The sequence below is a fragment of the Haliotis asinina genome, chromosome 11 (genome assembly GCF_037392515.1).
Source record: "Haliotis asinina isolate JCU_RB_2024 chromosome 11, JCU_Hal_asi_v2, whole genome shotgun sequence".
NCBI classification, from domain to species: Eukaryota; Metazoa; Mollusca; class Gastropoda; order Lepetellida; family Haliotidae; genus Haliotis; species Haliotis asinina.
In genome coordinates this window covers 50780007-50797766 of record NC_090290.1, presented here as the reverse complement: position 1 = coordinate 50797766, position 17760 = coordinate 50780007, and the positions used below count along the sequence as shown (strand labels likewise).

Genomic DNA, 17760 nt, shown 5'->3' with positions numbered 1-17760 from the left:
ATGCAAGTATTTCTAGAAGGTACAAACAAGACGATATTGAATGTGCAAAATGTAAATGTGGGCTTTATTGGAGATGAATTCCGTGTGTTATTAGTTTGCGTCCAAAGAGAAATAATTAAATGTCAAATTAAAATGTTTATCCCTTGGGATTAAGAATTCAACATAGACAAGCAGGATGTGCTTAACCGTGACTTGCTCATCACAAGGGATACAAAACGGAGGATCTTCACCTTTAAAATATTTTTGTGAGTATATCGCTTATGGTCAATGTGATATCGTCGCATAATGACCTCTTGAAATCTGGATTGACAAGCCAAGTAGGTGTCACCGATAGTTGGTTTAATAGTATGTAGCAATTTATACCTACCTGGGTGTTCCACTCTTCTGCATCAGATCGCATGTGTGGGATCTAAGCGTTCGTATGTAATCAGAGTAGTGATCACAGTAGCGTCACAGATTTGTTAAATGCTGCCTTAGCAGTAAGATCAGCCATCGTGTTATCAGAAATGGCATCGTGGCAGGGTAACCAACAAATGACGATGTTACACTAGCCAGTTGCAAGATCATTATACAGTTCAATAATTCCTAGGAAAAGTGGAAGTTTACAAGAAAGATTTTTGAAGTCCGAACACAAGAAAGAGAGTCAGAAAAGATTATATACTGTTTAAATTTAGGGTGTCTATTATTAAATTTTAAGACGGTTAATATATGCGTTAGCTTCTGCTGTGAAATAGAGCTGTTATCTGTTAATCGCAGAGATACTAGTGTTGGGGATTGGTTAACATCTCACAATTGATGATTTCTTCATTGCCAACGAAGTCATCGAAAAACATGGCTGTAGTCATTTTTCAGATTTTCCTATCCCGGTTGATATTGCAGATATGTATGACATGCTACTTTAAACTGATGACTAACACGTCATGAACATAAACTTCCTGGGGTCGTCAAGAAATATTCAGTCATGACTTTTCAGTTAGTGAAGTGAAATTTATAACAAATGAACACATTTTCAGGCCTTGACAACTTCGAAGATATAGTCCAGTGTTTCAAACACTAAAACAGAAGTTCCAAAATCGCTTGTGTTCGATTATGAGAAAACGTGATCGTTTGTCACTGCAACCAATCGGCGTTTATTTCAATTAATCGAAACACCACTGGTAGATATTGTTCTGCATCCAATGACAGTGGCACAAGCAACTGTGCCACCATTCATGGATCTACTACGAATGCATTGACAAAAAGATGATGATAACATTGTCACTTACTTTTAAGATTGAAACTACACATAAATATTAGAGAGACATATCTGCAAGTTTTAATTCTTTTCCTCTGGTAAGATAGAAAAAACACATAAGATTATGTCTCAAAACCTGACAAGACGTCTGCATGAAAATATATATTCAAGAAACTATTTTGTTTTGGTCACGGATAATGGGGTTAATGGTGAAATTATTGGTTACAACCTCCAAAACTGTCCTCATTACACGCTTTCGGTGTACCCATGGGCCTTTATGGCATTGTCTAAACGTTGTTTTAAGACCCTAATATATATGATCATCATATCTCATATATGATACTCATTAGAAAGCCATTTGCCACATGCTGTAATGAAGTAGTATCGATGTAATTTGCTTTCTGTAATCAACAATACCCACGAAATCAATTTATGTCATTATTTTCGGTAGTATGCATTAAATGTTTCAGGTGGAATTATCTCTCCTTTATAATGCTACCAGTACATAATCTGTTCATTCATTTGTACTAATGTACATGCTAAGCGCTTCCTGTCATGTTTGACGCTCTGTATGCAAGACTGAAGACAGTTCTCATATTGTGGATACGTTTTGGGAGTCGAGAACCATTGCAGCTAAAGTGTTTTGACTTTCTGAAGTTGCAACTCATGAATTATTCGAAGGCAACGGTACTGTGATATAGATCCTCTGAGTTTTCGTAACGTGCTTACGGATCATGACAAAACATTAGATTTTAACAGGGTCACCATTTTGTACATCTAAGAGAAATTCATTACTGTGTATTGTTAAATGAGTCATCTGATGTTAATTAAGTGTCTGTTTGATGCAGATCTGTCTTTAAAAGTTCTGGTAACGTAGATTACGATGTCTGAATTTAGGGCAATTAAAACAAGTAAAGGATGTTAAAAAGTGAACAAATTGTCTCTGTTCCTCTCTAGCTGCGGTATATTAGTTGTTGCTCATTGCTTTGGCCCATCCGTATCTGGAATTTTTATTTAAAAATCACCTAAAACTTTGTTTTATTCGGTAACGTTGGTTACACATAAAGTAACGCAACGTATATGCTGATGATACATGCCACAGTCAATCAAAGTAAGAGACAACACAAGAAGTACAAGGAGATGGATGATATATTCCAAGCAGGACATCTGTTGCATCATAGGCCCAGAGTGACGTTAGGACCAGGTCCAAACTGACTGGTGTGTGTACTGGACTGTTGTCGAGACTGTGTCTGCGACTCTGTCTTCCTCCCATCTGCCTACGTTATTTCAAGGCGAGACAAGAGAAGGCGAAAATCTATGTGTCAAGTTTGGTGAAGAAATATAGAACGGTTTTCTGCTCCGGAAAAGATAAATGATAACTGTGCACGGACGCACAGACGGGGTGAATTATAATACCCCCTGTTGGGAGGGGGGAGGGGTAGTAAAGAGGAAGAATGAGAAGAAGAAACGTCCAGATGATGAAATAATAGAGGATGACAATGGAGTCAGTACCACAGTAGCAGACGCTCACTCATAGTAAAGTTCCCATTTTCACCTCCATCACATCTGAATGAGTAAGAAAGCGGATCAGCTAAACAACTGTCAAACAAAGGAGGCAGACTGAGAAGCTGACACAGGACAATTTGAAACTGAATAGGAAGTACAGGGCTGTGCGGAAATGAAACCAACAATTTGGAGGAACAAGGAACAATCTGCTTCTAGTTCAAGATATGCCAGACACCTTGACGTCACATAAAGGAACTGTAAAATATCTCCGTGCAAAACATCGAAAAGGCCGATGAAGAAACTGCTGCTTGCCAACGTCATGTCTGGCGAAACAAAGAAGAAAAAGCTAATAAATCAAATATAGTCTGGAACCAATTACCAAAAAATACAGCCTTTGAACAGCTCTGCGTAGAGGTTGTGGTAAGGATACATGAACACTGGTTTCAGATTCAAAGGCTTGCCCGGTTATCCTGAAAGGAGGACAGATAATTCAGGTAAACTCATCTCTAAGTGAATTTGTATCTACAGATGATAACAGTCAGATGCTTTGGAAAGCTGATACGAAACTTGTGCAGGATCCTCAATGATAGATTGAAGAACCTTTCTCTGAAGTTTGAAGGGCAAAATTCCTTGTTCAAAATGTCTTTCTCATCATTTTGCAAACTGTGCTCAAAGATCATTTCAGGTTTCTATCACGTCTCTGTCAGCACCTTCAGAATATGGCATTTTTTTAAGTCCTTGTAACTGCATGGATCTTTTGCCCCCTTGAATCCGGAAGAATATGTTCTTACAGTTACAGCAGAAAGACCAGCTGTTAGCATGTAAAGATCTATGATTGATAAAAAATATTACTTTATATTTTAAGAGTACCCAAGTATTTAAATAAGTATACCATACAACCACACCGTATTGACTTATTAATGCTTTTGTGATGTCCTCTATGCTATGATGCCTTAAATTTTGAATAAAGTCTGTCTGTCTGTCTGTCTGTCTGTCTGCCTGGAAGACCTGACAAATACCTGGCAGAATTAAGCATGGCAAAGGACGAGAAGCTAACATATGAGAAGTGCCAAAGAGTGTCATGTGAAAGTGGGAAGAAAAGGATGAAAGTCACCAAGAATGAGATGAACGAATCACTTTTCATTGAAAGGATTCTAAAGAAAACCTGTGAATTTCTGAGCCACGCATCTAAACCTTAAAGACCAATACAAAGCACTAGAGACATTCAAGGAAAATCTGCCTCAAAGTCACTGTATTCTTCAGCTGGAATTCTACCTGTTCAAGTGCCGATGAAGTTCAAAGCGCCTACTGGAATGCAAGTAAGGTGACACTTCATACAACTGTAGCATACTACAATTCTGATCGTAATCTGGCCCACTAGTATGCTTTTCACCAAGAGGCTCATCCTATAACGTTAGGCTCACATCCATTTCATGCAGTCATTATTGGACTGGCAGCCCTTCCTAACATGAGCATATTTCATGTGGTATCAGATCACCAGCACCTGTTTAGAGTCCAAGGAGTCTGGAATTACTTTGAGACCAGGCATGGAAAAAGTCCATGGGATGGTATTGGTGGACAGAAAAGAGAATGGCAGATCTATCTGTTTGACAAGGTAAGGCGGTAGTTCACGATGCTTCTAAGTACTTTGCATGGGTATCCAAGTATCCTATGAGTGCAGGTTATTTCTTCCTGAGTTAGTTAGTTAATATTTAACGTCACATCGGCAGTTTTGCAGCCATACCGTGACGAGACCATTCTTGAAAAACAAGGAATTGATGAATATGATAAAAAACCTGTCCACGAAGGACAGTAAAAGAACTAGAATATTACAATAAGAAATAAAAATAGCGTGATCACTATTCAGACAATGCACTATTCAGACATTACACTATTCAGACAATGCACTATTCAGACAATGCACTATTCAGACAATGCACTATTCGGACAATACACTATTCAGACAGTATAAAAAAACAGGCTATAGATCGCTAACAACTGAAGGTAGATCACCATACTAGAGGCCATGAAGACTTACAGTACTTCTGCTACCTGCATGGACCCTAGCTGGATTTATACCATCCCCTCAGCTGCTCTTGTATGCAAGATTACCCACAAATAAAAATGACAGAAATACCACGGCTAAAAATGGAAGATTAAATTTGACTTCAAATGTTTTGGGACTTATCTACCCTGTCAGGAGGACAATAATTTTACGGTACTTCAACCCCCCTCGAGGATACAGCCACTATCAATCTCAGTTACCAATTCAACTTCCAATTATAAAATACTTATTTATGTACAAGTCAGACGACAAATCTAATTCTTTTAAAAATGCAATGATTAAATGAGAACTTTCGTTACTAAAAGGTCCTTCACAGGTCTTGATGTGAAATAATTGTCCCGTGTGATGGAATATTCAACACAGTCAAGCAAGACATGCTTGACCGTGATTATTTCATCACAAGGGACGCAGAACGGAGGATCCTCGCCTTTCAAAAGATATTCATGCGTATACCTGGGATGGCCAATACGACACCGTCATATAATAACCTCTTCATATCTGGACCGACAATCCAAGTAGGTGTAACCAACATATGGTATTTCCTCCTGAAGGCTGATGACTTTGAGGTGATAGAAAAGAACGTCAGAATCTCACAAAGTCTGTGAAGCCCTTAGAATTAACAATGACTGTACATGCAGTTGTTGGTGTATCTCCTCCTATCGTTTCTACAACAACATTATCTCTGATTGCATGCTGTGGTTGAATGGCAAGTACCACACAGCCTGGACAAGGTGCAACGTCCAGAAATCCACAAATCGCATCCTATCGCTAATCCAACCGCTGATCCTGAACACGTGAACGGAGATTACCCTTACACTCAGATGACGCTGATTTCTGTTCTGCAACAAGGCCAATATGTCGCAGCTATGTACCAAAAGAAATGTTATATTGGACAAACCAAAGATGTGGACCTATCTGAAAGTGATTTTGTAATCTCCTTCATTTAAAAGACGTCATCTAAGGTTACCTATCAGTTCAAGGAGCCAGGAGGAGAAGATGTAATCAGGGTTTCTTTTTCAGACATCCTTTGAGTCAGATCCTGAGCCTATGAATAGCCGGTCATTTCAGTTCACAGTAGAAGACCTAGAATGTGCACCAAGACTCTTTAAGGATACTGTGTAATCTACATGACTGTGGGGTATTGATAGTATGAGGAATATTATTTTTTTCTGCACTGAAAGGTTTCCACTCAGACCGGTTATGACAGTTTCCTTATGTTAGGAAAGGCCGCTTCTTAAATTTTGTTTCCGTAATCTACCTGACGAAAAAGTGTAATTTATATTACCATTAGTTAATATTTTATGCAAACATGGTTTGAATCTTTTAGCTGTTCATGATTGGTGGTTATAGTATTGGATGTTTGTGTTATTCATATGGATGGTTTCCACTGACATGTTGTTAATTACTATATGATACCATGTTTGAAAGAATGATCTCTAATTCGACAGTAAAGAATAGGAATCAGCAGCCGTGGTCAAAATGTTATAGGACTGAAATCTGAAGAACAAAATTTCAAAATCATTACATAGTAAAAGCTTAAATTAATTGTTAAAGTTGACCAACTGCCTTGCATGTTTGTATTTGATCTTAATATAATTACTATCATGTACTTCTGTTAGCAACATTCCAGCGGGCGAACGCGACTCCGTTGCCTCACAGCTTCGTAGCAAGAACACATTAGGAATGGAAAGAACTCACTGAGCTTCCCAACGGCCTGACTAATACAATTAGCTTTTCTGTTAGTATTGTGCTATTTACGATACGAAAACACATCTGACATGTGATATCACTACTATTGACCCCTACCCATAATGATCCGGGGTACAATTTGTCTTCAGTAACCCACGCTTGTCGTAAGTGGCGACTAAAGAGTGTCCTCAGGCCCACTGACTTGGTCAACACACGACATCGGATCCCAATTGCTTAAATCGATGCTCATGATGATGATCACCCCATTGTCTGGTCCAGACTCAATTACAGACCGTCGCCATATAGCTGGAATACTGCTAAATGTGACGTTAAACAGAAACCAACCAACCAAATCAGCAACTCACTGAGATAACGAGGCATCTGCTGTGAACAGGCATATGGCGCATCAGTTTATTCAACCTGAAAATAATGATGCTTCGGTGTTTGATACAAATGTGTTCCAAAACCAATGAAACTATTCCAATAATGGTGTCGAGCGTAGACTACACACACAACAATAATCAGTCACTGGTTCATACCTACATAGTCCTTGCCTGCTCGAATGTTTTCCTTTGTAGTCCTGGAACAAATATGTATGATTGCTGACCATGATTTCGGAGAATTCTTCCCATCTGACCACAGCTTTTTCTTAGAATGTTTTCTGCCTCAGCAGTTGTCACCCTTGGAACTGGGCGTGGTGTGATTGGGCAGCTCCAGGGGTCATGCATAAGTCTGGACATCCTCCCACCCTGAGCTATACTTGCAGTCATCTCAGCCTCCGGCTTGACCCGCGGAACTGGACGTGAGGACAGAGGCATTCGCCCATAGCAGTGCATCAGTCTTTTCATTCGCTTGCCCTTATCGAGTTCTGCTGATTGTTCTGCTTCAGGTTTAACACGAGCGGGTTTTCGTGGCGTCTTCTCGTTTTTGCCATACTTATGGATGATATTATTCATCCGCTTACCCTTACTCACTTCAGCTATTTCTTCGGCCTCCGGTTTGACGCGAGGAACAGCTCGAGACGATGAAGGCATCATGGCATACTTGTGAACAAGGTTATACATCCTCCCGCCTTTGTGAATAGATGCTGTTTCCTCAGCTTCTGGCTTGACCCTTGCAACTCGAGGCGTAGGTCCGTGTTCCCCATACTCATGGACAATAACCTTCATCCTCTTGCCTCTGCTGACTGAGGCAATGCCCTGTGCCTCCGACTTTATTCTAGGTGGTGCGGAAAAGGACCTTGAAGTTGCTGTGCCGTTTAGGAGAGGGGTCACCCTCCCATTACGTCCGAGGTTACAGTTGTCTCTTGAAGCTGATGTGGGACAACGAGGTTTGGGCCGGGGAGAAGAGTATCCTGCAATTCCTTTTCCAAAAGCCCATGCCTTGACCACCCCCAGCCCCGGGTGTAGTTTGAGTGAGCCTCAGGTTTGACCCTGGGTACAGGGCGAGGGGTTCTATAAGAACTGTTTCGAACAACATGCCTTGGGTAGGAGGCTCGGTAGCTGGTCCTGGGCCACACAGGCATCTAGACGGTTCGTTTCGGATGCTGAAACCTGCGTGTGTATATAAAACAACCTTTAGTTTTCACGGCGTACAAAACACAAAGAGGTCATTCGTAAAATACTTTCTGAAAAGTAAAAGCACATGTACGGCTCATTTTGTCCTTATAAACTGATTCCAAGGTATAAGCCGTCTTGCTGTGTTTTAACTCGAAACTTGGCTACTTCAGAATGAGGGTTGATATACGGGATTGTTTGTCGGTTTAAGTGACAAATACGTCGTTCATCAGCTAACAAGTGAACACATGAACGACATACAGTGTTATCTCACTGTAGATAGAAAGAGGAAATAACTTCTTATGACATAAGTCTTGAAAAGAAATCATCTTGATAAATAGAGCTTGAACAATTGGATCTAAATGAGGTTATATACAAAATATCAAAATGTCAAGAAATTGATAAAAAATCTGGTATCATTTTGTAGACAAAAAGGGGCTCAAGTATAAAATCAAGTAATCTCGGCACTTGTTTCACAAAAACACTTTGATGCATCATTGAAAAAATAACAAGATGTTTGTCATGCAATAACAGTATACAGTAACGCCACTCTTGATTAACTTTTAAAGGTATGTCACCAAACAGTATCCAACTTATCTCCAATTTATATGGCATATCTAAATTAAATTTGATAAGGGAGATAACTCTTCTAATGTTTACTTCTGGATAAGTGCTTGTGTGGCCAAGACATCGTGTAATAGGACTAGAAGCAAGATTAAGTGAAATAACTGCTTAACGTTTAATACACAAATTCTACTGTCACATACGCTGTGCACACACACCACTGTATTCAACCTCTTAAAAAGTGCATGCGATTGTTCACTGGTATGTTGCGTGGAGACCACGTATCGTTTAAACGTGTTTACACTGTCTAGAGCAGTGAGTCACGTGGTAACAGCGTTTAGAAGTTAGATCTAGTGTACGCGTGATTTAACTTGAATGGTAACGTGCATTACATGCACATATGCTTACTGACACTGTAACACTGCTAGTCTCTTAATCTGTGTAGCCTGCTGAATTCAGCATAACGCGTTTTTAAAAGGGTGAAAAAATTTCAAACAGTGAGTGTTTCATTAAATAAGGGACAACTGAAAACATGATACTAGGCACATTAATACCAGATAGATAAAATGAACAGTATTATTATTATTTATAAAAACCCGAGATTAATCACGGTCAAACATAAATAATGTCCATTTTCCTGAAAATACTTCAATTACTCTTTCGTTTAGGGTCTGTAAGTATTTGATAAGTAATTGCAACATATACATGGCAGAAAAATGGGGGTTGTGGGTGGGGGCTTCTTTTTCTTATGAGTGTGTTCTGCATCCGCCTATGAGGGAGACATGCCCTGGTTTCTGGTTTCATCCGTTTGGGTGAAAGAGTAAAGATTTCATTCATGACATCATCAAGCATCAGAATTACCCTTCTTGTGACACAGAACAATTTTATGTTATTGTTATGACATACTGACATTTCAAAATATCTACACTTGTGAGAACATTCTTTGAAAATCATCAACCGCGAAAACCATCGACTTAAGATTTGTGAAAATAAAGATCTACGCACGGGCTGCTACACTGAGGGGTAAACATATACAACATAAACACGAACTGACAACAGCTGTTGAAACATCTAACAGTAATCAACTGAAGGTGATTAAAATGTTAATTCTGCTATATAGTTTGGATTTTAGGGGATTTTGAACCAATTTAGGAAATATTCCCTTTTATTGCCTTTTCAAACTCCTGCATATTTTACCTCTATGTGTGCTAAGCCGTATGTGCTTCAGATGTCATCAAGGGTGGATACAATTACAAGTAATAAGTTTCTTGATCTGCATCATTTAGGTATTGCATAGTTTTCGTTGAATGTATACCGAAAATAAAAAGATAAGCACCAGCTTATTTCAAAACTAAGATATGAAGCTGTGTAAATGTTAGGCTGAGCTAATTGGGAAGACCAATCCATATTTAGAGAAGGTTCATCTGGTAACTGTGTTAGGGATGTCAGAATCATTTGCATTTACAATTAAAGGAAATATTATTACAGATATGATAACACTGCTTTTTAAATCAAAATATCTATTCCTGCTGTGTTTATACAAAACTATTAAATTTAGGTTTCACTTGTTAAAAGTGACAATCGTGTGACCATAATAACAGTCACCTCTGATTTTCACTTTCCAAAGAAAGTCACTTTTTTGAGGAAAACGAAATGCATGTGTTCCAAAAGCGGATGATCCTTTTGAAAGTGAAAGATAATTTCCATAATGGTTTTGTCTTTGAACTAAAAGTACTAAACCAAATTATGATAGCTCGTTTTTACTAAAAGATTTCCTATGTACCAACTTATATTTTTGAAAAATATACTGCGTGGGGCGTAACTTTTTAATGACGATATATAAAAGTTCAGATTCTATTTATGAACGCGTACTTTCAAACATACTTTGTGTCTTGTCACCTAAAAGAAACTCGAGTTTGGCAACGCCCTTACGCGTCACCTGCGGCTACAGGGGATGTCATTGTGGGTTCAACAGTAGGATTAAAGCTCTATTGAGATAATTAAAGTATGATACTGAAGGAGCAGCGCTTATAAAGGTATTATTTAGTTCACAAATATTCTTGCAAACAAATCAATAGATATGAGGTATAAATGTTTGAAATGGTGCACTGGAGTATCGAACAATGGCTCACTTTAATGAGTTGGCGGTCATTTTGACTAATTTGATTCATGGCAATATAAAACTCAGTCCACAGGAATACCGAGCACATGTACATAGAAACATGCTGATAAGCCTATCTCTATTTGTTAGCTGCCACACGACACACGAATCTTTGATAAAAGACTGTATGATGAATGTGTTGTTGAAAATGTTTTCTCAAGGTTATCTTGACGGGGCGGTAGGATAGCCTAGTGGTTAAAGCGTTCGCTCGTCACGCCTGAGACCTGGGTTCGTTGCGGCGTATGGGTACAATGTGTGAGGCCATTTTCCAGTGTCCCCTGCCATGATATTGCTGGAATATGGCTAAAAGCGATATAAAACTACTCCCACTCACTACCAGCATTGACAATCCCCGTACAGAGACTCTTACAAATGTTTTTGCACTGTGACACGATCAACAGTATTTCCAATGTGCTCTCACTGATCGTTCGGCGATTATGGCGATCGATTTAACGAAAATTCAACCGCAAATTTGAAGGGAATGTACTCAAGTTAATTCCATAATTACACGAGAATGTTACGGAATGTCAACCCGTGAGTGAGCGTATGTGCACGTTATTGCCATACCCCGCGTAGCAATATCCCAGCAATGTGGTGAGTCGAACTCGAACCTACGGCGAGACGAGCGAACGCATTACCTCCTTGGCTACTCGACTGTCCTCTTCTGACGGGAATGCCAGCTGCCACCGTTATCACACAGCCCTCTGAGATAACTGAGATGCTTGATAATGGAGGAAAACGTAGTTGGTGAAAACAACAGCAATTACCTCCCAATTTCGGTGGAAAGCGATGAAACCTGAGCGAGTGTTCCATGGATGTACTTGTGGGGTAGACTGAGGAAAACTCCCTAAAGATGTAGTGCCAATGGAGACAAACCAAGGTGGAGATTTGAGCGGTGTAAATTGATCGTCTGCTATGGGTTGGATACGAAAACGTTCGCTGTTACAGTTATGTGGTCTGTTAGCGAAGCGCTTCTGGTGTACATACCTAAGGGAAGTTGATGAAAGTTCACGTCATGTTGATATTTATTTAGATAAAGAAGATACGTATACTAGACAAAAATAGTTAGCGATAAATGCAAATTTTGAAATTTTGAATAATCATCTATTTATTAATTGTCACACTGGTAAAACATGAATCATAAAAATACCAATATCCCTAACTTATTTTGTTCAGTACATATCAATAGAGGTAGTCCACATAACGCTGACTCCCTTCAACGTCGCATCCATGCATTGCATAAGGAAGTAGGCAACATTGCAAAATGGCGAGTGAAAGAATGGCTTCATGGAAGTACACCGTGAACCCGACCACCTACAGGACGACACATCATTTAAACTGGTTTCAAAATTGGAAAGAGTGTGTAAAAGATCCCTTGGTCATGTATCAATCTGAAAATAACGAGACAGCTTGGAGAATAATCATCAAGAAGAACATTTGCATTTGTGTGTTAGCGAACTAGATGCAGACCACAGACGTAACCATGCAGAGGAACTCTTGTCGATCTGTTACTGTTAGGAAGTTACTAAACTGATTCGTCAACTTTAAAGGGTTGTATGCTTGAAGCAGATAGTGTACAAACCCATACATGTCGCTTGTCAGAAGAGGAACAAGTGGACAAATACTTTGGACTAGTTATGAATAATAATTATGTGTGCGTTAGATAGACGGATGAATATTGTACCCAATTACTCGTCACTGAATGATTCCTTATATTTTGTACCCTACCAACGTCAAGATTTCCGCAACTCGCATTTGAAAACCCCGGAATAGTTGGGCTGCTATTGTTGTCACTAACCCCTACTCTTTTCTCTACTCTTGGTAACTCAGAAGAGAATCACACAGTGCTGTGAACAGTTCGTCCATGTATATCGTCATGACGTCCATATTCGGTTGATGCATTTAGGTATCGATACTAAGCTGAGGAACTGACATGTCGGCGACGTTATGGGTTGAATCAATTTAGATGCAGAACATTACACAACTGGTGGACAATCCCGGTGATTCGCCAATCCCGGTGTCTGGATTTACTTCCACAGCATCATCGGTAAGGCTTTCATTGTGATTCTGCAGACCTCGCCACCCCTAGAACATGTCAGTGATCAGATCTTTTTTTTCTTTTTGTATCAATGTCGCTGCTTGTGTCACTACCACAGCCAGTATTATATCCCCATGTGATGACACTCGGGTTGGTTCCCCTGGACAGGTACACATACAAAAATGTATTTGTCTTCAATTATTGAAAACTTGCTTACCTCTTTAAAGAATGAGTATGCCTTCAGTATTTTAAATAGAATCCCTGAAGTGTAAGTTTGTTTGGCTCTGTCTTGTATAACACCGAAACAACTTGCAGAAGCACGAAACCCTAATCCGCGGTTTATCTCACTGGGTCAGAGGTAGAGTTCAATCTCTGTTGTAAGGACACAGCGATATTTGACCACATTACTATAGTACTGCTACGGGTACAATGCCCAGGGTATTGATTTGTGTGGTAATCTTAAACCATATTCTACACAGGACAAGTGACGGAAAATAGAAACGTTATGCCTAAAGTAGTGTGTGTGACTCTGGGTATGGCGACTGCACAAATAAATGTGTTTAAGACTTAACCAAACAACGAAATATGACAAAAAATTAATTGTCGCCCTTCGTTTGACAAGAGAGCATATGATTACACCTGCGTGCGTTTCCCTGTGGCAAGGTGGATTCGTTTGTAACTTGACCAACAATAACCGCCGCTGTTCAATGGTCCTTGTATTCAGAGTCTGTCCTACGACGATAGTCAAGGAGCATTGTTTTGGTTTTTTTTTGTTTTTTTTGTTGTTGTTTTTTTTTCAATTTTGCTGAGTACAGGGCAGAGTTAACAGTTACTGTTCAGTTCTACCTGATGATGGGGGCCATGGCAAGCCCTTAAACGTTGTACTGCAGAGTGAAAAAGAAGATGTAACTCAGAAAAATCTTCTAGAATGCAAGTCAAGCATCTAAGAATGACATTCTCACGGAATAACCGTAGAGTGTCAAATCAACATCACAAGCCAACACGGTGTGAAGATTAACAACATAAGTTTATTAAAATAGTATCACAACACACACACTTACACACCTTGCATAACCCCTACAAGTAAACCTTATTGACCCACTCAAACTACAGTCTAAGTTTCATTTGACTTTCAATCGCACCTTCCAAACGCTCATTTCATAACACTTCATCTCCCACGTACTACCAAAGTTCTACGTTGCATACCCTCACTTTATGTGTACACAAACACAACTGCACGTTACTTTATATAAAGGACTAAACAAAAATGTCTACATGTTTATTACATGCATTATTATTCATTTCTGTGACAACAGATCATACTTGAATTATGTGATTCATGCTAGCATATACACAATATCTATCTGTGTCAGCACATGAACATCAAACTGATTAAAATGTTCAGTGACAGGATGGCACATATAACTGACCGTTCATGTCACACACACAGTGAGTGAGTGAGTTAAAATTTATCGTCACATCGGCAATATTGCAGTCATATAGTGACGAGAAATGTTGTAGATACACAATATATATAAGTAATTAAAGGTCACATGCAACGAGAAAATGAAACATAACTAAAACACAATTATCTTGTCTATACGACTTAATGGACGACAGTGATACACTTCAGATTCCAGGATTACTATTGCTTATAGAGTTTGAAAATGCATTTGATTCGGTAGACAGGAGATTTAAGATAAACGCACTTAAGATGTTTCAACTTTGGAGAGAGTATTCAAAAGAGTATGCTACGTTTTTTAACAGATATTGAATCAAGCGTGTTAGTTAATGGTTTTGCAAACACATTTTTCCCTGTTACAAGAGGCTGTCGCCAGGGAGATCCGATATCACCATATATCTTCATTTTGTGCGTTGAAATATTGGCTATATTGATAAGAAGTGAAAAGAAACCATTAAAGGTATTAGAATTGGCAACGTGGAACATATTCTAGAACAATTTGCAGATGATAATACTATATCTTTGGATGGGTCGGAGAAACGCCTATATGGTGTTATGAATACTCTATACTTTTTTGAAAGATTTTCTGGATTTAGAGTAAATGTAGAGAAGACTAAATTAATTTGGATTGGGTCAAAAAAGAGATCTAAGTACAAGCTATGTAAAGAGTGAAATTTGGATTGGAGTCAGACACATTTTAAACTACATTTCAGTATAGATTTAGAAGAAATGGTAAACTTAAACTATGAAGAGAAATTTAATAGTATTAAAAAGGAAAAGAAACAAAGGTCAATTAGACATTTAACACCTATGGGTAGAAATACTGTTCTGAAATCTTTATTATTACCTAAGATGAACCATTTGTTTGTTTCTCTACCTAACCCTTCAGATGAACAGCTAAATATTCTTCAGAAGAAATGCTTTCATTTCATATGGCAGGGTAAGATAGATCGAGTGAAAAGAAGTGTTATGATGCAACCACCTAAATATGGAGAAATTAAAGTACCTGACGTTAGATTAACTATATTATCACAAATACTATCATACATAAAAAGATTGTACAGCAAGTCATATTGGTTCAAAAATGCTGGAACTTTCATCCAAGGAATACATACTTTGTGGTTAGCCTACTGAACATCATTGAAAACGCACCACCTGTAAATTTTGAAATAAGGCAATAGAATCTTTTGGAAATGGAAAATTAATGGTGGGAATTTTGATAATAACACACTAGATCGTAAATAACGCTCTACAGTAAAAAACGGATCGTTCGAACACATCATCGAACACATCACATGAAAACAACAAAATTCATGCACATCACACACGAAGGGCACAAATTCCATGCAGAAAGCATGCTGTTCAGGGGTATAAATGACCTTCGGCACAAAACCGTTCTCATTTTCGCAGTACTTTTGTAAGTAAAGTTTTTTCGCCATGCCAAGATTGTCACCAGAGGAACGAGAACAGGCCTTGGGTATGTTGCAGGTCGGCGCTTCAAGCAGAAACATTGCACGACGATTTGGGTGTCATCATTCGACCATTCTGAGGCTTGCTAACAGATACCAACAAACAGGAACCAGCAGGGACCGGCAACGCCCAGGTCAGGCACGTGTTACCACCCCTCGTCAAGATCGAGACATTGTACGGCGCCATATTCGGGATCGAACCTTGCCCGCTGCCAGAACCGCCAACGCTGTCCAGGGTCGACGTGGTTTGATCAGCGCTTCCACCGTCCGACGCCGTCTCCGTGCGGCAGGGTTACGTTGTCGACGCCCTTACGTTGGACCCATCCTGACTGACAGGCATCGCCGTGAACGCCGACAATGGGCTCAACAGCATCGTGTGTGGTTGTTACGACGTTGGCATGGTGTGGTGTTCTCCGACGAGTCGCGTTTTCACTTGCGAAATGCTGACGGGCGTCTACGGGTATGGCGTCGACGGGGTGAACGTTATCATCAGGATTGTGTTGTGCAAACCGATCGGTGGGGTGGAGGCAGCATTATGGTGTGGGGAAGGATAAGTTATCACCACAGAACCGCTCTGATTGTTTGTCGTGGCAGAGTGAATGCCGTTTACTACCGTGACAACATTCTTCAGAACAACGTCGTTCCCTTCTTTCACCAGCATCAAGATCTGCACACATTTCAACATGACAATGCACGAGCCCACACTGCACGTGTTTCGATACAGTATCTGGCTAACAACAACATTCCTCTACTTCATTGGCCTGCATTGTCACCAGATTTGTCACCCATCGAACACTTGTGGGATTACATCGGCCAACGCCTCGCACGTCGTCCGCAGATCAACAACCTTGGGGAACTCGACAATGCCTTGCAGCAAGAGTGGAATGCAGTGCCTCAGGACTTTATTCAGAGACTTATCCGTTCAATGAGGAGACGTTGCACAGCTTGTGTTGCTGCTAACGGGGGTCATACACGCTACTGACTTTCCATTTTGACCCCATCTTTATTTCATTGTCAGCTGCATTAAATCTTCACTGTTTTGCTTGATTGTTTTTTGCTTCTTTTCTTTATCAAACATTGGTCTACACAAATATGTAAAATTTACATAGATTGCTCACTTCTGCTCTTAGAAATCCACAATTTTAGGGGTGGTGCGTTTTCAATGATGTTCAGTATATATAAATACTACTTTCGTGCCGCACATTATTAATAGGGATGTTATATTGTAACGACGGCTTCCGATTGGCTGGTTCATTTGCTGAGGGCTCATTGTGTGTATAGAAAGATGATCTGTACTAGCTAGCATGTATTTTGAAGAACAGAAAATTTTAGACTATGCAATGTAGAAATGGGCTATTGATCACCAACAGCAGAAGGTAGATCCCCATATTAGGGGCCATGGGGACTTAAAGTACCTTTGCTACCTGCATGGACCCAAGCTGGATTTACACCATCCCTTCAGCCATTGTGATAGAAGACAAAAATAGCCCTTAACACACATATTTTACAATTAAAAAGGTGGATATTTTAAATATACTCCGAATGTATGTCACACATACAGATGTCACTAAACAATATTACCAGTATATGGTGCTTACACTCGGAAACTATAGCAATACATGTATGCCTTCAACATTTCTTTGTTAACCTATCTGACTATTGCAAACAATCCTTAAAATTGACGATAAATAACTATTATAGGAATTGTAGTATAACGCTGTTATCAAATTCACACTTCCACGCAAACCATACAATTTCCATGAATACTCACATTCACAGAAAAATGTTTCACAAAGTCGTACACGTAAAACAGTGACAACCAAATAACAGAGATCATAAACAATATTCTTCCACCTCCATATTACGCCCAAGTGACCATGAAATGTTCCACAAATATAGGACCTAACAGCAATCAAGAACTCTAATGATAATGCATAAATGTGCTTGTATCCATGCGACCAAATATGACTAGAAACACGCATAGTCCGACGTTGACGCTCTCCGAACTGTCTGTGC

The 17760-nt window shown here is 39.4% G+C and overlaps 1 pseudogene; it reads right to left on the bottom strand.

Annotated features, from left to right (window-relative positions):
• Positions 1–7033: 7033 nt before the first annotated feature.
• On the bottom strand, positions 7034–8019 carry LOC137256359 (uncharacterized; annotated as a pseudogene).
• Positions 8020–17760: the final 9741 nt, after the last annotated feature.